Source organism: Notamacropus eugenii, chromosome 4, assembly GCF_028372415.1.
Source record: "Notamacropus eugenii isolate mMacEug1 chromosome 4, mMacEug1.pri_v2, whole genome shotgun sequence".
NCBI lineage: Eukaryota > Metazoa > Chordata > Mammalia > Diprotodontia > Macropodidae > Notamacropus > Notamacropus eugenii.
The window spans coordinates 302,535,072-302,553,325 of record NC_092875.1 but is presented as its reverse complement, the minus strand read 5'-3'; the positions used below and the strand labels follow the sequence as shown (position 1 = coordinate 302,553,325).

Below are 18,254 nucleotides of genomic sequence, written 5' to 3'. Positions count from 1 at the left end.
CTCAGTTTCCTCTTCTGTAAAATGAACTGGAGAAGGAAATGGAAAACCACTCCAGTATCTTTGCTAAGAAAATCCCCAAAGGAGGCCATAAAAAGTTGGATACAACTGAAAAGACTGAACAACAAAAACATTAACATAAGTAATAATAACAGCCAGCACTTATAACACTTTAAAGTTTAAAAAGAGCTTTACAAATCTCATTTCGTTTCATTCTCCCAATAATTTTGGGAAGTAGGCGCTATTATCATCTATTTTACAGATGAAGTAACTGAGGCAGAGTGATTCACCCAGGGTTACACAGCTGGTAAGTGTTTGAGGCTGGATTTAAACTCAGGTAGAACTGCATTGATGCACCAAAGTGGATCATTGAGAATTGAGGCTATTAGCCACTGACTCAGAATAAATCCTTACCTTAAAAAATGATATAGATAATGGAAATTAAATATTTTTAATGGAACTACTTGAATGATTTCTTCAATTCCATTTCATTTGGCCTGTGTAAATGTAACCATAGATATGGGTCTTCACTTTTTGTAGTAATCTCTATAAATCTAGATCCCCAGGTTTTATTACTCCCAGAGTTACCCAAGATCACCCAGCAAGGACAAGGTGTTATTGACTCTTTGACCTACCTTTTCTAACTCCATGTTCTTTTTACTACATAAGTGTGGAATGAGTAGGTAGTGTGGCTCAATGGAGAGAGCATTGGCCTTGCAAGCTCAAATTCTGCCTCCGATACTTACTATCTGGGTTACCTTGGGTAAATCATTTAATCTGTCCCTGCCTCGATTTCCTCATCTGCAAGAAAGGGACTAATAAAATTGGTTAATATTTATTACACATGATTGTGGTGGCAAAACAAATGAGATAAAAGTACGTAAAGCACTTTGCAAACCTTGAAGTGCTGTACAAGGTGCCCCCATAGACTTAGTGCAGTTAATAAGTTGAAACTACTCTAAGCCTTTTGGGACGCTGTATAAATGTCAGCTATTATTATGTAGTAGTAGCTTGCTAGTTTCATATTCATTAGGTTATAGAAATGGCAATGGTTCCTGTAGAGAAAAGGTTACTTCTTTTAGGTTGTATAGCAATTTTGAGTGTAATGCATAGCAGTTGATTAACAGCTCTGTTAACTAATATGTGAAATGTCAAGGAGAAATATTCTAGAAAATTCCAAATTTCAGAACCCATAGTGGGATAATATTCATAGTCAGATAAAAGTGAGGTACCATGATTTAGTCAAATGGGGACAAATTAAAGTGGATACAGGAATGGATGTCCTGAGACCTGAGTTTGACACCTAATTCTAACATTCACTAGCTATGGGAACCTGGGGAATTAATTTCATCTTTTTTCAGGTACCTTATTTTAAAACTTGGATTAACCATAGATATTATGCCTATCTTACAGGGCTGTTGTGAACAGAGTGCTCTGTAAACCTGAAAGCACTATGTAAATTGGAGCTCTCTTTATATCTCAGAAATTGGCTATCTTAATAGTAAACTGATTTTCTTGACTGATGGTATATTCCCTTAAGTTTCTGCCACAGATTCTGAGAAGAGCCCAGAATGTCAGTTAGCTGCCAGTCTACAAACTGGAATCTGTGTGTTCCCCTCCTCTCTTCCCTCTTATTTTACCTGCAGCCCTTTCAGTAATGAGTTTTTTGAAAAGTTCCAGTTATTGAACTCAATTCCAATTTTGCCTGTTTTCTTTGGAAAAACCTCTGGGGATAAACTCACTGTATAAAAGAATAAGATTAGACAAAAGGGAACAATGGGAGGCAAAGTGGGCTTGCCTTACTTAGACGTACAGTAACTCTATTTACCTAGACCTCTGAAAAGATTTCATTGACAAAGCACTCTTATTGAGCTCTGGAGGTAAACGTTTATTTATGCTGATTTAGATTGTAGGCTTCTTTCTTACAAAAGAAATTTTGTCCCAAACAGTCATTTTAGCATTTTAGCAATGCACCAGTCCCTATATCATGCTAAACGTCCCCTGCTGCTGATGACTGGCCGGGAACTGGGGGCAGAGGCAGGCGGCAGCTCGGCCAAGTGGTGTCACAGAAACCCCAAGGTATACATACATACACAATTGAATATCAGTCATGAGATATATGTATTAATAGTTGAGACATGTACATATAGATGTGTATACGTAGGGACCTATGCATGTATGTTTCTATTCATCTCTCTCAGCCTTAATTTTCTGTGATTCTCATCTTCCTCTCTACTTTCCTATTATTTTAAACCTTTCTTTTTGTAATCTTCAGATTTATTCTTGATAATAATTTTAGCCTGATTTTATCTATTGGTAGGAGAATATTGTGGTCGAGAGAAAGAAAAGATGTGCTCCATTTCCACCTTAGGCCTCAGATCTAAACTAATAATAATAATAAATAAAAATAAACTAGCATTTGGATAGTGCTCTGAAGCTTTCAGAGAGCTTTTACACATTATTTCATTTGATCCTCACAACAATACGAGGTAAATGCATTATCACCCCAATTTTATGGATGAGAAAACAGGCAGAGAGGTTAAATGCCTTAACTGGGGTAATGCTTCTAGTGAGTGTCTGAGGTAGGATTTAAATTCAAGTCTTCCTGATCCTAGGTCCAGTATTCTAATTGCCAGAACACATAACTACCTCTAAACCAGATTATTGGGCATAATGCACCAGCCAGGAGGTTTAGGGCCTGGAGTTAGGAAGACTTTGCTTTAAATCTGGCCTCAGACACTAGCTGTATGTTTCTGGGTAAGTCATTTAACCTCTGCCTGTCTCAGTTTCCTCATCTGTACAAAAAATAATAATATCAGCCACCTCACAGAGTTGCTGTGTCTCAAATAAAACAATATTCGAACAGCTTAGTACAATACCTGGCCCATAGTGGGCACTTTAGTAATTATTTAACCCCCTCATCCTCCAAGATCAAATCTTTCATCTCCTTGCAAACAGAGCATGCTTTGATCAGATACACGTTCACTGCAGTTTCCTTCTTAAAAGCCTGAAGAGAGCAGACCCTGACAATTTTAAGTAAAAAACATTTCTAACCCACTATGGATTCTAATTTGAGATTGTCTGATTTTTTGGAGAGGTTGGGCAGGGGATGACTGTGATGTAAGAAATTCATCATTTAAGCAAAACAAATGAGCTATTTGGACATCATAGACAGTTGCTGTTAGAGCTGGCCTTGTTCCAGTTGTTTCTGGTCTGTATGATGTAATGGAACACTGTTGAGTATGAAACCGTATCCATTTTATGTTCAGTTTTTTCCCCTAGTAAGAATTATAGTTCCCAAAGTACAATTTTCAAGGCCATTTCTGTAGGATTAATATTTAACTAATGTAAGCACTGTACCTTTCATGTGGGGACAGATAGCAAATCAAATAAAGGGACATTTTAAAAGGTCAAAGAGGAGCAACCCATCACTGGTTTTATGGAAGCATATGAGGCTCTAGAATCCTAATATCTTTCTAGTCACAGAAAATGTGACTAGAAAGATAAATTGGGTGACATGAATCAGTCCTTGTGATCAAAATCATAATGAGAATAGTAAATTGTACCAACCAGGGACCTAACCCTGCCTTGATCCCCATTTAAAGTTCTCATTTATTTTAATCAACGTCCCACTTGATGACCTGGAATGCTATCCATTTTTTTCCTGATAAAGGAAAATTGGTTGCCTTTGGGGAGGTCTTGGTAGACTATTGTTTATAGAAATAATAGGAACACAGTCTGTTTCCAATCAACATTTTGTCACTCAGTCTAATTCTCCTGTGGGCTCAGGAAATCATTCTTTTGTCTTGCTTTGGCATTCAAGGTTGGTCAGATGGCTACCTGCCAACACCCAACTTATGTATGTCTAGGCTGTCCATCCCCTTAGACTATTCATAAATATGGTTAGACAAGAATGAGATGACAGCTCCCCAAACCTCAACAGTTCTCACTTCAGTGTGGTTGCATTCACTTTACAAAGACAGATTAGCGTGAATGGAACAAGCATTAGACTTTGCAATCAAAACAGTTTGGGGTTCTGATGGCTATTGTGATACTTACTACCCATGTGACCTTGCTGGTGTGTGGATAGAGTGCTGGGTCTGGAGTTAAGAAGACCTGAATTTGAATCCAACTTTGGGCACCTGCTAACTAATGTAAGACTTGCTAACTAATGTGTGACCCTGAGCAAGTTACTTCCTCTGTTTACCTCATTTTCCTCAACTGAAAATGGGGATAATAATAGCACCTAACTCATAAGCTGTTGTGAGAATCAAATAAGATGAGATTCATAAAGCACTTAGCACAGTGCTCAGCATATAGGAAGTGCTATAATTGATCATTCCCTTCATTTCTTTCTTGTCTTGGGCAGGGCACCTAACCTTGGTGGATCTCAGTTTTCTTATCTACAAAACGAGGGCATTGGACTAGATGACCTTTATGGCCTCTTTCAACTCTAACTCCATAATACTTGTTATAGGAGAAGAGATTAGTCTTGGAGTCAGAAAACCTGGGTTCAAATTCTGGCTCTTCCCCTGATTAGCTGTTGAATAGTGGTTGAGTCTTATCAGCTTTGGTTTCCTCATTTGTAAAATTGAAATGATTGTATTTCCACTACTTAACTCACATGGTTGTTATGAGAAAATATGTAAGCTGCTATGGAGGCCAACCTATCATTCTCTACCATCATTTTGCAAAGTGCTTGACATATCCTTTCATTCCTAAGTGGTTTAATTTAGGGTGGACTATACAAGTCCATACAATGGATATTTCTAATTTTGGTTACACTGACCCAATGATTCATTCATTCATCTATGATATATTAAAACCTTATTATATATTAAACTCTAACTAAGCACTGAGCAGCTCATGCACAAAGTTCTTTTTCATCACTTTTATTAATACCATTTTACATTAAGTAACTTAATAAATTTCTAGAATCACGAATGTTTTGGTCAACAGAAATAAGGAAAATAGACTATTTATATTCCCTGTTGCCATTCCAGTTGTTGAGATGTTTTGAAGGGATCCTCAGAAAACAAACCAAAATAAGAAGCTCTCCATTAGTATTTCCCATTGACCAAGCATTTAAATGTGGCTATCTATGGTCTAGGTTTTTGCATGGGAGGATGTCAGTATGAAGATAAAATAGCAATTATGCCATGGCATCCATTCAGTGGCAGCAGAAATTTTCAAAGATGGATTCATTGCAATGGCTGTTGGGAATATGAAGTTAAAATCATTTTTACTAAAAAGAATTTAGCCATCAAGTCAATGACATTACCTGGCTACTGTCAATGAGCTGCCAAGGGAAACTGCATTCTCTCATTTTTAACAAAGATTCTTTGTGATAGGTCATTTCATTTTTTTCTTTGTATCCTTAGGGCCTATCATGCTATCTGGCACAAAGCAGGTTTTTGATAAATGCTCACTGATTGATTGATGTGGAACATAACTATGATAATATTCTTTAAGTTTTCATGTAATATTTACAATCCTCTTTGAAAGCTACTCTATATATACCATATTGGTTGATTCCATATGCATATATATCCTTAATTTTTAATACTATTTTTAGGAGAGCTTGAATAATTTCTGATAAAAAAAAGCAGGGGTGCAAAAATTCTGAATCGATATGATTGAGTACTCATTCCTATAGAATTCATTTCATTCAAAGATGGTAAGTAGAGATGCATGAGTAATTCTTGGGCATCCTCTGAGGGCCTGCAGACCAAACCATAGCCAGGACAATTTCAGTTTTCAAACTCTTCTCCCTTTACATTTAGGTTTAAAAAAACATGAAATATTTTATTGAGAAGTTGAAAAACATACCAGGGCTGTGTTCCATGGTTCCAATAGAATCAATAAATAAATGAAAAAGTATCAGTTTATTTTTCTCTCTGCCTTCTGAACTCTGAATTGGTTGAATATTTGGACATTTTAAAGGCAGCATTAATAAACAGGCTTTAAGGAAGTGCTGTACCTTGCAACCCTGATTGGGTTAGGTGACGACACAATAGCTGACCAATAGGCTATCTTAGATGATATATTTAGAAGAAACATTAGGTGGAAGAAGGTTACATTAATTTCTGGCAGAAGTCCTATCTGTAACCATCTGATTTCTCTGTCATTATGAAAATTCATGTATGTTCAGCATGCATTTTATGGTGAGGCTGTAGATGAAACTTAAATTTGATGAGTGGTTCATATTGTCATGGGTCAGTAGACCTGTGTATTCCTTTCATTTCCCCATAGATTTCTGTTATTTGTAAGATTATCCATTCATTTCCATTGTGCTTATTAAAGATACATTAAGTTAAAGGCACTGTGATAGGGGATGAGGATACAAAGCCTGTAATGAAGCAGTGCCTGCCCTTAAGGAGAGTACATTCTTCTAGGGGGATACAACACATATTCAGATAGGTGAATTTGAAGTATATACAAAGTAACGGAAAGAATGACTATGAATTACTCATACACCTCTACTTGATATTTCTAAATTCCTTTAAAGAGAGAGTGAGGACCAAAAATGATTGGGTGGGGCATGGGGTAAGGGATCTCTCAGGGGTGATTAGGGAAGACTTAGGAGGAACCCACCTAGGTTTTGAAGGAAGCTAGGGATTTTGTGACATGAAGGTGAAGAGGAAGTATGTACCAGATATGAGGAATTTGCCTATGCAAAGGGAATGAGGTGGGAGATGAGTTGTGTAGGAGGAGCAACTAGCAGTCTATTATGACTGGGACAGAGTTTTCATGGAAGGAAATAATAGCAAATAAGGCTGAAAACTTGGGTAGCAGCAAAACTGTGGAGGGCTTTAAGTAACAGACTGAGGATTTTATATTTTAGAGGCAATAGAGAGTCAGTAATTGAAAATTTTTGAGTAGGGGGAGTGACATGTGTTTTAAGAATACCAACTTGGTAGCTGTGTGGAAAACGGATCACAGCAGATAGTCTAGAAGCAAGATCAATTATTAAGTACAAATGACAGGAAAATGTAATTTAATGTTATACCAAATACTTTGGGTATTCTGTATTTCATTAGCACTGCTTTCATTGATACTGCTTCTAGTGCCTAGATTACAAAACTTCTATTCCTTTGGGGATAGCTCTGACTTTTCAGGTCTGGTAAAAGAGCTTCTCAGACTAACAGGTACGTAGTCTACTGCTGGGGCCAATGGAAGTTTTTCCAGTCTTGTTGGACCTTGGTGCTATCAGACTATAAGTGCTATCAGAGTTATGAGCCAATCATGGACTGTTTACAGTCTACACTAAGGCTCAGTTTTTTTTTTTTTTTTTTTTTTTTTTTTAGCGAAATGGGGAAAGGGGCTTCCAATTAGGTAGGGCAGAGGATGATGAAGTTTTTGGCCATAAGCCCTAGGTTATAGAGGGTTATGCTCTGTGCTAATTGAAGGATTACCCATCCTGAAGAAACAGTGGACCCTCAGAGACCTGCAGGATGTGTTAAATAAAAGAAGGGCTAGGAAATTTAACTTAGTAATTTGAGCTCTGCTTCACCAAGAGAAAAAATACCAAGGTTGGATTCAATGGAAATTATCTTGTAAAATACCTCTTTATGAGTCTCTAGCTTCTAAGTAAGTAAATGTCAAATAGAGACCAATAATTATCTGAGACTTTGAAAGCCTGTTGAAACTATCAGTCCTTTAATGCCATATGAGGAAGCCACTCACTTAATTGACAGAAAAAACACCCAAATCTTCTATTCCAGCATGGCTGTTGTCAGATTAAATTTACCCATGCCACTTTGTGATTAATCAGAGTGTAGGCAGAATCCCAGAATTCAAACATGATAAGGCTTAGGCTAAAATAACATTTAAGGGTCAAAGATAAACACAGAGTGACAAAGTGGCTCTGGGCAAAGGATGCTGGAGAAGATTCGCCTCTATCCAGTGATCATTGAAGCTAGAAGACATGCTATTTACTGCCTGTGTGACCTTGGGCAAGTCCTTCCTGGGACTCAGGTGTTCTCATCTGTAAAACAGGAGAGAGGGACTAAATGGCCACTACGGTGTCTTCCAACTCTAAATCTGTGATTTCATGATCCCTTTGGACCACCATGGTACAGCAATCAAAATAGCAGAAAACTATGAGTCAGGATCTCATGCAACATCTCATGCAACATCACAATACATCAACCATATTCAGTCCCCACAATGTCCCAAATCACTTCTATTGTGATTCATCTTACAGGCACTGATTCATTTATTCAGCAGATATTTGAGCATCTATGATGTACAAGCTATACTCACATTCCTGCTATTCATTCTTAATTTGAATGATTATTCAGAGAAAGCAAGAAAATAAATGAAGTCTTCTACGTTAAACTTTTAAAAATGTTTGATATTCAAAATAATGAATATTTCAACCAAACTTGCAGTAATTTTATTTTTGAGTCATTGCAGGACTCAGTTATTTAAGTGAGTGTTAAAACATTTTGCTACTACTCTGGAAGTATAATTTCCTTTAGAATCCATTTTAGAGATAGATAAAATAGTGTGAAAGAAATCCTTGAGGTTAACCTAGATATGTCAGCTAAAACTGCTCGCGTGTGTTGGCATTTCAAATACCCCACCTCCTCACAGTTTGCCATGGATGATCTCATTCTTTTCTGAAATGGGCTTTGTTATATTGCGGGCCGAACTGTAATTAGTACAATATTCTCAGTAGCACAGTAATACATTAGCCAAGTAGGGGATGAAATCACTGCATTATTGTGGAAATAATTTGTCTCTTCCCATCACTACTGAGTGTATTAAAATGGGATATAACCCAGAATGATATAAACCAGAAAAATTTGGGGGAAAGAATCCTCTTTCTTTCAGGCTCTTTACTTCCTGGGAGACATTTTAAAATAGAATTCATTTCAAGTGAAAACTGTTTTCAATGGGAAAAAAAATCACAAACTCAAAAAGTACAATACATTAAAACATAATAAGATGAGGACAGATTCTTTGGAAAGTGTATATGATTTAGAAGCAAAAGATGTTAATACAATTTTTGAAAAGTGTAATAAGAAAACTAGTTTAATGTTAAAAAACCAGACATTTCTATGTAGAAATATCAGCTTGACATCTATCATGATTGAACTAATGGCTACGGGGAGGAAAAAATAATTAAAATCTTAGTTTTGTTTACGAACAATAAACAATTTAATGTCAGAATAAAAAACTGGGAATATTCTTAATTATAAAAAATCTCTAGCATGCAATGATAACTGCCCGCTTTTAACTAATGCAATAAAAAACAAAAACGCGTGTAATATTCTCAATCAGTTCATCCCTTAGTTAGAGGAATTTTCAGCAACCTTCCCCCCATTATTATGAGCACTTGGTTGATTTGAACATATGAATATTATTATTTGCAAATGTCCTTTTAAATAAATTTACAATTTCTGCAGTCTATAAAGTCTGTAGTTTCATTCCAGTTGAACACACATATATTAAGTGCTTACTGTGTGCAAACACATTACTTTTAAAAAGAATGTAATTATAACCATAGAATTTTAAGCTGAAAGATAACTTGGAGTCTTCTTCCTCTTCTTGCCCCTTGTCCCTCATTTGACAGATGAGAAAATTATATCAAATCATCTTTCAGTCTTTGGTGTTTTAATCCTCTTGTTGGGTGAAGGAAAAATTTCTCCCCTCCCCCTCCAATGCCTTCCCCAACTCATCATGGCTGTGTTTGTTCTCAAGATCAATTTTAATCCTTTCAGTCAGTTTCCTGATGACTGTACTAAAACACTCCCTTACTCTGAATGCTCTTTTCTGAAATTACTAAATCTACTTTGTTCCTCCTAAGTACCAGGCAATAGCAATTTTATAACATATGCCACATTTATTATAGTTCCCTTTGGAACTATGAAATGCTAAACTCCTCTACATTGCAAAATGTCAGATTTATATTTTTTCTGTGTGCCATTGAAGGATTGGTGCTTGCAGAAAGGCACATGGTACCTGTTGGCTCTCACCTCTATGACCCTTAGTGACTAAATGGAAGCTTGGGGAAAGCAGTGGTTTCTAGCCATATATGACCGAGAATTTAATACCCTGGGATGATAATGTCTTCTAATTGGCTGCAGAAGTGGAAGTACTGATGTCTCAAGGGTTGCTGAGCTGGAACTGGAAGGATATACAAAAGGGATGACCCATCTCTTCATTGATCTCTTTCCTTTGTGACTTTTTGACTTTATGAATGAGGTAGAACTAACTTAAATTAATCTTTAGAGTAGGGTGGGATAGGATGGCAGTGTTGTCTCTCACCTGGACATAAGGGCTAAAAGCCAGTGGGAAAGGAAGGGAAGGGAAGGTAATAAGCATTATATAGCTCTTGCTACATGCCAGGAGCTGTGCTAAGTGCTTTACAAATATCTCATTCATTCCTTACTTAGGTGCTCTTATCTCCATTTTGCTTTGTGACTTTCTCTGAGTCACACAGCTAGTAAGTGTTTGAGGGCAGATTTGTACTTATGTCTTCTTGACTCCAAGTCTATCTACCGTCACCTCGCTGACACAGTGGCCTCCTCTATAATTTTGCGCTTTTTCTGATTTTAGATGAATGAGTATTTTGTGATAGAAGTGTCTGGGTGACCTTGTGAGTTTGGGAGACACAGCAGTTACACTGGAAATCAGAGTGGAAGTAGCTATCAGTAAGGTAGCAGCACATGGACATTGTACTGCCATGGTTGTACTGGGAGTGGAGGGACGGTTAACTGAGAAAACATAGCTTCAGGGACACAAGAGCCACCTAGAAGTGCTGGCTACAGTGTCAACAATGGCAGGGGCATTAGTTGGACTGCCTGCCTGACAGGAAGCTACACCTAAGCCAAATTTGGTGAGTACTCCACAAAAAGGAGAAAAGTCTCCCGGTGTCCGAGTTGTGAGTTACCTCTCTGTCCCACATGTTCTCTGCACCTGTGCCTTGTTATCTGTATGCTTCGAGTTTGCTCCACTCTGCTCAGGAATCTTATGTGTGCAAGGGGAGAGTGTATCCCAATTTCAGGGTTTTGAATGAACTATTTATGCTATACCAGTTTAGTAGATACTTTTATAAAAGGCAATTAAGTCAGGTTAATCATGAATGATGAACCCACTACCAGGAGTTCATGACCGATAATATTAGAAACTCAGTCCCTCAACTAGAACCATGAAAGGAGAAATAGTCACTGACCCTGAGAAACCCATTCTGCTAGTGCAAGTGAAAATTGAGGGGAGTGGCTACAGAAATGACTACCATATTACATAAGTGAACTTTATTAATTTTTATATTAGGGATGGTGAAGAGGATTCATGTTATAGGATGGACTAGATGACTTATGACATCTCTTCCAATTCTGAGGTTCTATGGTTTTACTGGTTTACAGTTTACTTGATCAAGGACTTCCTTAATTTCTCCCTTAATCAAATACTTCTACCATCTGGGTAGAAAAAAAGTGTTCCTAAAAAGCCCCCTGTTTTTCATATTATTGTCAAATAGTTTTAATTGTTTGATTTCTCCCGGGCTGTTGCTCATTTTTAAATCCACTTTCTGAAATATGGCAATTGTATTGTTGGCACTTAACAGTAAAGAGGAACACTTTAGATGCTGAAAAAAATAGAGTCTGGCAGATGCTAGAGAAAGTAATGGTGCCTCAAATGGAAAATGAACAAATACAGGATTTATGGCCAATTAACAAGGCAGATTCTACTCTTTCAAAGACTACGACTAAAAAATTTTAAAATTTGGATAATTCCCTTCTGTTTTATTCAGGGCAAGTAGTGTGTGGAAAAATAAACTTTATTGATGTCAACTAGACAGCTTTGCTGATTCAGAATCCCTGTTCAGAAGACCTATTGCATAATGGGAATCCTGGTTAAACCAGACTAGAATAAAGTTGAGACTGTCTTTTTTATTTCTGGAAAGAAATGGAACTTTTGATGATATATGTAGACCAAAATTGAGACAGGTGTTTCTGTTTTCTAATCTGCATAGACAAGTATTAAATTCAATCCAATGAGTATTTATTAAGTCCCTATTGTGTGCAAGCTGGGAGATCTAAAAACAAAAATGACAAATATTCCCTGCCTGCTTGTAAACTGATAAATATGAAATGGAATTTGATATACTTCATCATTAATACTATGAATACTCATGTCTCACTAAAATGCATAAGTACAAAGATTGCTGTACCTCACTTATTTCTGGAATTCATTTGATTTATTTAGTGTTAGTTTAAGTTTGGTATTCCATCTAGAAAAAAAAAAGGACTCCTTTTTTTGTCTTTTGACTCTCACAATTCTCAAGGCACATAAAATTATGACTTTGAGATGGAGCAGGAGCAAAGTGGTTTACCCAGACATAGTAGGGTTTTTCATATTTTTACAATAACTTTCCCATATGCAATTTACAGAATTCTAGAATCTCAGAGGTGAAAGAGTTATTAGAGCACATTTGACCTAATTTCTTGGGGTCAAATCTACACTCCTCTAGGTCAACACCATTCACATTGCTACCTCTTCAACTATAGATTATAACTTAGTTATATCTGCCCATCCTGCGCAATGCTTGTCCATGTCTCTCATAATTTCTTCACAGGAGGTCTGCCCAACATGGATGGGGCCTTCCTTGTGTTCTCTTTACATCACAAGGAAACCAAAAGAAAACATGTGATGTCCAATGATAATTGATCCATCTTATTATGTAACATGATCTTTTTTTTTGTTGTTTTTAATGACACCCATTTAATATCTCCTTAAAAATAAAAGAAAATCCCCTATTATGGAATAACAAAATCTCAGAGTTGGAAGAGACCTCAGAGGTCTTCCATCTAGGCCAAGTATGAGAAAAGCATCCCTTCTACAAAATATCCCCCCAAAACCCCAACGCATGCTATTCTGTTTTTGGATGGCTTTAATTGTTAGGAATTTTTTCTTTAGGTCAAATCAAAGCTAAATCTCCCTCTCTGACATTTCCATCCACTGACCCTAAGAGTGCCCTTTGGGGTTAAGCAGAACAGAAATATTCTCTTCAGTACTGAAAGACAGTAATCATTCTGAATTCCCCCTCCCCCCCAATCCTTCTAAGATTTTTCTTTTCTAGGACAAAGATTTCCCATTCCTTTGACATGAAGCCCTTGCCATCCTGGTTGTCTCTTCTGGATACTCCTTAGCTTATCAGTCTCTTTAATTATATTTTACTTAAATTATATTTCATTTGTGTTAATCTTGTCTCTTCAACCTGATTGCAAGAGGAATGATGTCATATTTCTTGTTCCTAAAGCAGTGTTCTGTGGTGGAAAGAGTCCTGGCCTTGGGTATAGGAGACCTAGACTGGAGTCAGTTCTACCTCTAACACAAAATGCCCTTGGGTAAGTCACTTAAAGCGCTTTGGTTCTCATTTTTCTTAACGGTAAAATTGGATGGTTAAACTAAATGGTCTCTAAGGCCTCTTCCATCTCTAAAATTCAGTGATTCTATTGGACTTCTATACAAATTTGTTAACCAACCCATATCCTGAGAATTGCTATCCTGGGCAGGTAGTAGACCTGGAATAAGGAAAACCTGACAGATCTGGCCATCAAGGCACTTACTAGCTGTGTGATCCTAAGAAAAATCACTTAGCTTCTGTTTGCCTCCATTTCTTCATCTGTAAAATGGGGATAATAATCACATGTACCTCCCAGGATTGATGTGAAGATCAAATGAAATTGTAATTTTAAAGCACCTGGCACATAGCAAGCACTGTATTATTGTTAGCTATTATTATTGCTATCTGTGAAGACTCAAGTCAATCTCCCTCCTTTCTCAGTGAATTTAGTATCTGGCTCGCTAATTACCACTTCATGGCAACTTTGTGCTAATACTTGGGGACTTCAGCAAATGAACGATTGGGCCCCCAAATACTCCAATGGTACTGGTTAGTCATACTATCCTGTTTGCTGTTTGTCACAATATACTACCCCTAGTCTTTGAACTTTTTCACCGGCTGGTTCTTGTGCCTGGAATGCTCCATCTCTCCAATTTGCCTCTTGGAATACTTAGCATGAGGAAATTTTTGTCATTGTATCCCCAGAATTTATCTCAGTGTCTGGAAGATAGTAGTTAATAAATATTTGTTGATTAATTGCTTTCCCAATAGAGTGTAGATCAATGCTGAGCACACAGTACGTACTGAATAAATAATTATTGATTGACTAGTGCTCTGCCAATAGCAATTTAAGGAGGGACCAAAAAGCTACATGTAGTATTCTTAATGATACCCATGAATTCTACACCTAACTTCCTGACCTTAACTTTTAGAGAAGATTGTATTCCTTTGGATTTGAGTGCAACTGAATTTCTCATTATTACACAGTGTTATAACTAATGTTATATTTATATGTATATATAAAACATATACATATTATATATTAATATAATTATAATAATATGACACATTATTATAATCATATGATTATACATCAGTCACATGTATCAACATCCAATGGTGCAGCTAGAATTTTTTGATCCCCAGGAATAATTTCAGAAAGAGGACTTTTGTTAGTTTTCAAGTAATGAATAGCTCACCAATGACATCACTTTAATCTTAGTGGAAGAGTGTTACTATTTTGAGAGAAAATTTATCCTTATATATACCTTGTCAGTACATGGTTGTTTGCATGTTTTCTCTTCCATGAGATTGTGAGCTCCTTAAGAGCAGGGACTGACTTTTGCCTTTTTCTGTATCCCCAGAACTTTACATGGTGCCTAGCACATGACAGGTGCTTAATTAATGTTTATTGACTGGCTGAGAAAAATGCCACTGCTGGAAGAAACTATTTTCTTTGCTTTTACTTCGAATCCATTGCCTTCTACTTGTTCTACAAATAGAACAGAGCCTAATTATTGGCCCGGATCAAGCTGAGTAATTGACATTCACCTAAACCTGCTGAAGGTTTAAAGGTTAGTTATTATACTATGTTATGGATATTTCAAAGTCTCTGATGTTCCTGGCAATGTACTGGTTGTACAGATTGCTGATTTTGGGATTGGGTCACTTTATCCTCAGCCTCTAGCTGGCTTCTTCTTCCCTTCTTATTTCAAAGGACACATTCCAAAGTCCTCATTCAAATAGAAACATTTGACTTCTTTATTCATGTTGCCAAAATATGAAAATATACTTTGGAAAACATACATGAAATATGACTTCTTTACTTTTGTAAACATGATGACCCCTCAAAATGATGTAAAGCCATTGAGACCCAAACTACCACCTTTGAATCTGGATATTCAGACCATTATGTGATTCAATTGAAAACATGCTAGCTTCTACCTAGAAAGCGCCTACTTGGTTGGTATGCACTCGTTTTGTACAAGCATAGTCACTGTCCTCGTTTCTGGGCCTCAGTTTTCTCATCTGTAAAGCAAAGGGAGTTGAACCAGATGACCCCTAGGCCTCTTCAAATTTTACCCTTTTATGGGTCTCCAAGCATGTGAAACAATTTCTAAATTAGTGCTTGAAGGATCGGAAGTAAAATGCTACTTACCTGTCCCACTGTTAACCAAAGTTATCTCTTTCACTTATTCTTTTTTTCTCTTGGCAAATCAAATAAAAAGCATCTTTTTTTGATAGTCCACCATGTAAACACCTGGTGACTTCTCAAGGAGCCTGCTATATATTCAGGGAGACAAGTCACAAACATTCCAATAAGAATGTAATCTTTTTGAGGGGAGAGACTGTTTTGTTGTTATCTTTATATCCCTCCAAATTAGCACAACATCTGGCACAAAGGAGATATTTGTTGAATGAATGAATGCGAAAAGTTAAATAACAATACACAATTTAAACAATAATAGAAAACGTGATATCATAAAGCAGTGTGGAGACTCGATGTTCAGCACTGTCATTTCTATAACTTGCAGCCTTTGGTTGAATTACCAGGATCTGCCTAAGACAAGTGGTGTTTCCTTCCATTATGTGATTTGCCTATACAGAATGCATTCCTGGAATGATGTGGTTATGCCACTGTGGCAGAATTCTACCACTTATCTGTGGAATAAAATTGTAGTATTCTTTCTCTTAAGCAATGCCAAAATCCAGGGTTCTTTATCCAATTTTTTTTTTTTGTTATCTGCATTGCTTCTTTTCAATTCAGTTCAACAAATATTCACTAAGTGCCTAGAAACTGGATTCAGAGGCTTGGATTCAGTTCTCAAATACAGATCTTATCACCTTGGACAGATTCCTAAGCTGTTAGATTCCAAGGTAACTCTCTAAGACTTAAACTGAAAAAACGTTGCAAATCTGTATTGGTAGAAGGAATTTTCTCACTTAGAGTTTTCCAGAGCTATGAAATCATAAGTCCTCTATAAAACAAAATCTTATAAAAACACTCACATTCCCAAATTTTCACAAGATGAATAGTTTTTTTATATTTGAGGGAAGAACTTTCATTTGACTATGTTGTCTAGTATTATTATCTCCTTTCACAAAGACCTTGCTTCACTGTCAGATGAGGTGCACTTTCTTTTCCACTTCTATTTATATCATTCCATTCATAGATTTCAGAAACATGACACTTTTCTTAAGTGGAATGAATTTTTTATATTTCCTTCGATACTAATGCCAGGCTCATTTTGGAATGAGGTAATTTTCTTCTTCCATTTTTTCCTTCTCCTATTTGTGAAATAACCACCAACATCAATTCATTCTTGGAACCAAAAGGAAAGAGTTGAAAAAATGCTAGTGCCCAGGGGCAAGACAGAAAAGCAAGAAGAAAGGTTTATCAAATTATCAAGACATGAAAATTCTAGGGAAGTCCATGATATAGCCGGAGAAAGACAAGGCAACCAAGTCATCAAAGTGAGTAACTGTGGATATTAACTCAGAATACTGTAAAAAACCTCTTTCTCACTATGAGTTTGCCCTCAGATGGGATACCAGAACAAGAAGAAGCAAAGCTTCCTGGTTGGTGTCTTAGATGATCCATTCTACCACTATTTGTCTTGAAAAGGGGGAGAGATGATGAGCCTGGTGTGCTCTCCTTGCGGTAGAACAGTGTGGCTGCAGGATTCTGTGCATCCTCTTTCACTTTCCCTGTTTGTTTCCATATTTCTCTGTTGTTGTGTGCATCTCTAGGGATGTCAAAGTGCACCAGCTGTGTGTTGTCTACAGTTTACTCGTAGAAAATTAGAGCCCTGGTGAATCTTTATTATGAAATCATTGACAGCTACATCCTTGTTATTCTCTTTGAACATTTCCATATTCTCTTAGGCATGTCTGTGTCAAAGGTGAAGAGGCTGAGGAACAATGGATTCTCCAGTGAGGGGCACTGATTTTGGAAATGAATACTTTCATACCAAAAAAAAAATATATCAGTAAAATAAAATACCCTTTTCTCCTCCCAAACTAGTCTAACATCTCTTGGCAGAACATGGATAATTAGAGTACAGGAATTATAAATAATATAATGTAATATAATAATATAAATAATTATAGAATACATATATTCTTTTGAACTGCTTCATTGTACATTTTAAGACCAACTACAAAAAGATTAGCGGACTGACAATGTGTTGTATATTTTAGTGTTTCTGACCAGACTCCATTTTGTGTGGTTTTTAGTGCTATAGGCTCCCTAGGAGATGGGAGTAGGGATCTTTTTCTGTGTTATCTTGGTCAAAATGCCTTTTCTTTTACTCACTTCTAAAAATATGATGACAATAATGAAAAACAATTCTGAAATTAATACTATTTCTTCTGAAGAACTGACTCCCTAGATACTGAATAGAGCAGCAAAAAAGTTAAAAATTGAAGACTAATATGAATCCCAACTTAGTAGGAAGGAATATTCCAAATGATCAAGTGAATAAGAAATAGAGACAGAAAAAGAGAGAGACAGGCATAGGGAATGTGCCATGAATTTACAATGTAGTTTTCAAAGCATTATGTCTCTTCTGTATAGTTAGGCTAGATGAAAATTTGGTTCTTAATTGAAAAAGCAATTGTTTATTTCACCTTGAATTTTAAATATGCCTTATTTTCCTGAAATAAGTAGCAGCACCCTAACATTCTGCCCAATGTTTTTTAGGTGTTTAGAAATCCTGAAGCAGAAATGTCAGGATTTACACTTCCCAGGAATATTTTGCTTTTCATATTCAATGGTAGAATAGGTTTACAAATCTGGGAGAGGAATGAATAAATGCTATGTTAATGAGGTATGAATATAATGTGTTCTTTCATAGAACTACAGAATCCCAGTATTGGAAAGACCTGAGAGGTCATCTAC

The 18,254-nt window shown here is 36.6% G+C and overlaps 1 protein-coding gene across 1 annotated transcript in view; it reads right to left on the bottom strand.

Moving 5' to 3' along the window:
* The window catches only part of STMN2 (stathmin 2), a 72,180-nt gene that overhangs the window by 41,188 nt on the left and 12,738 nt on the right, over positions 1 to 18,254 (bottom strand). The gene's annotated exons all lie outside the window — the stretch shown is intronic.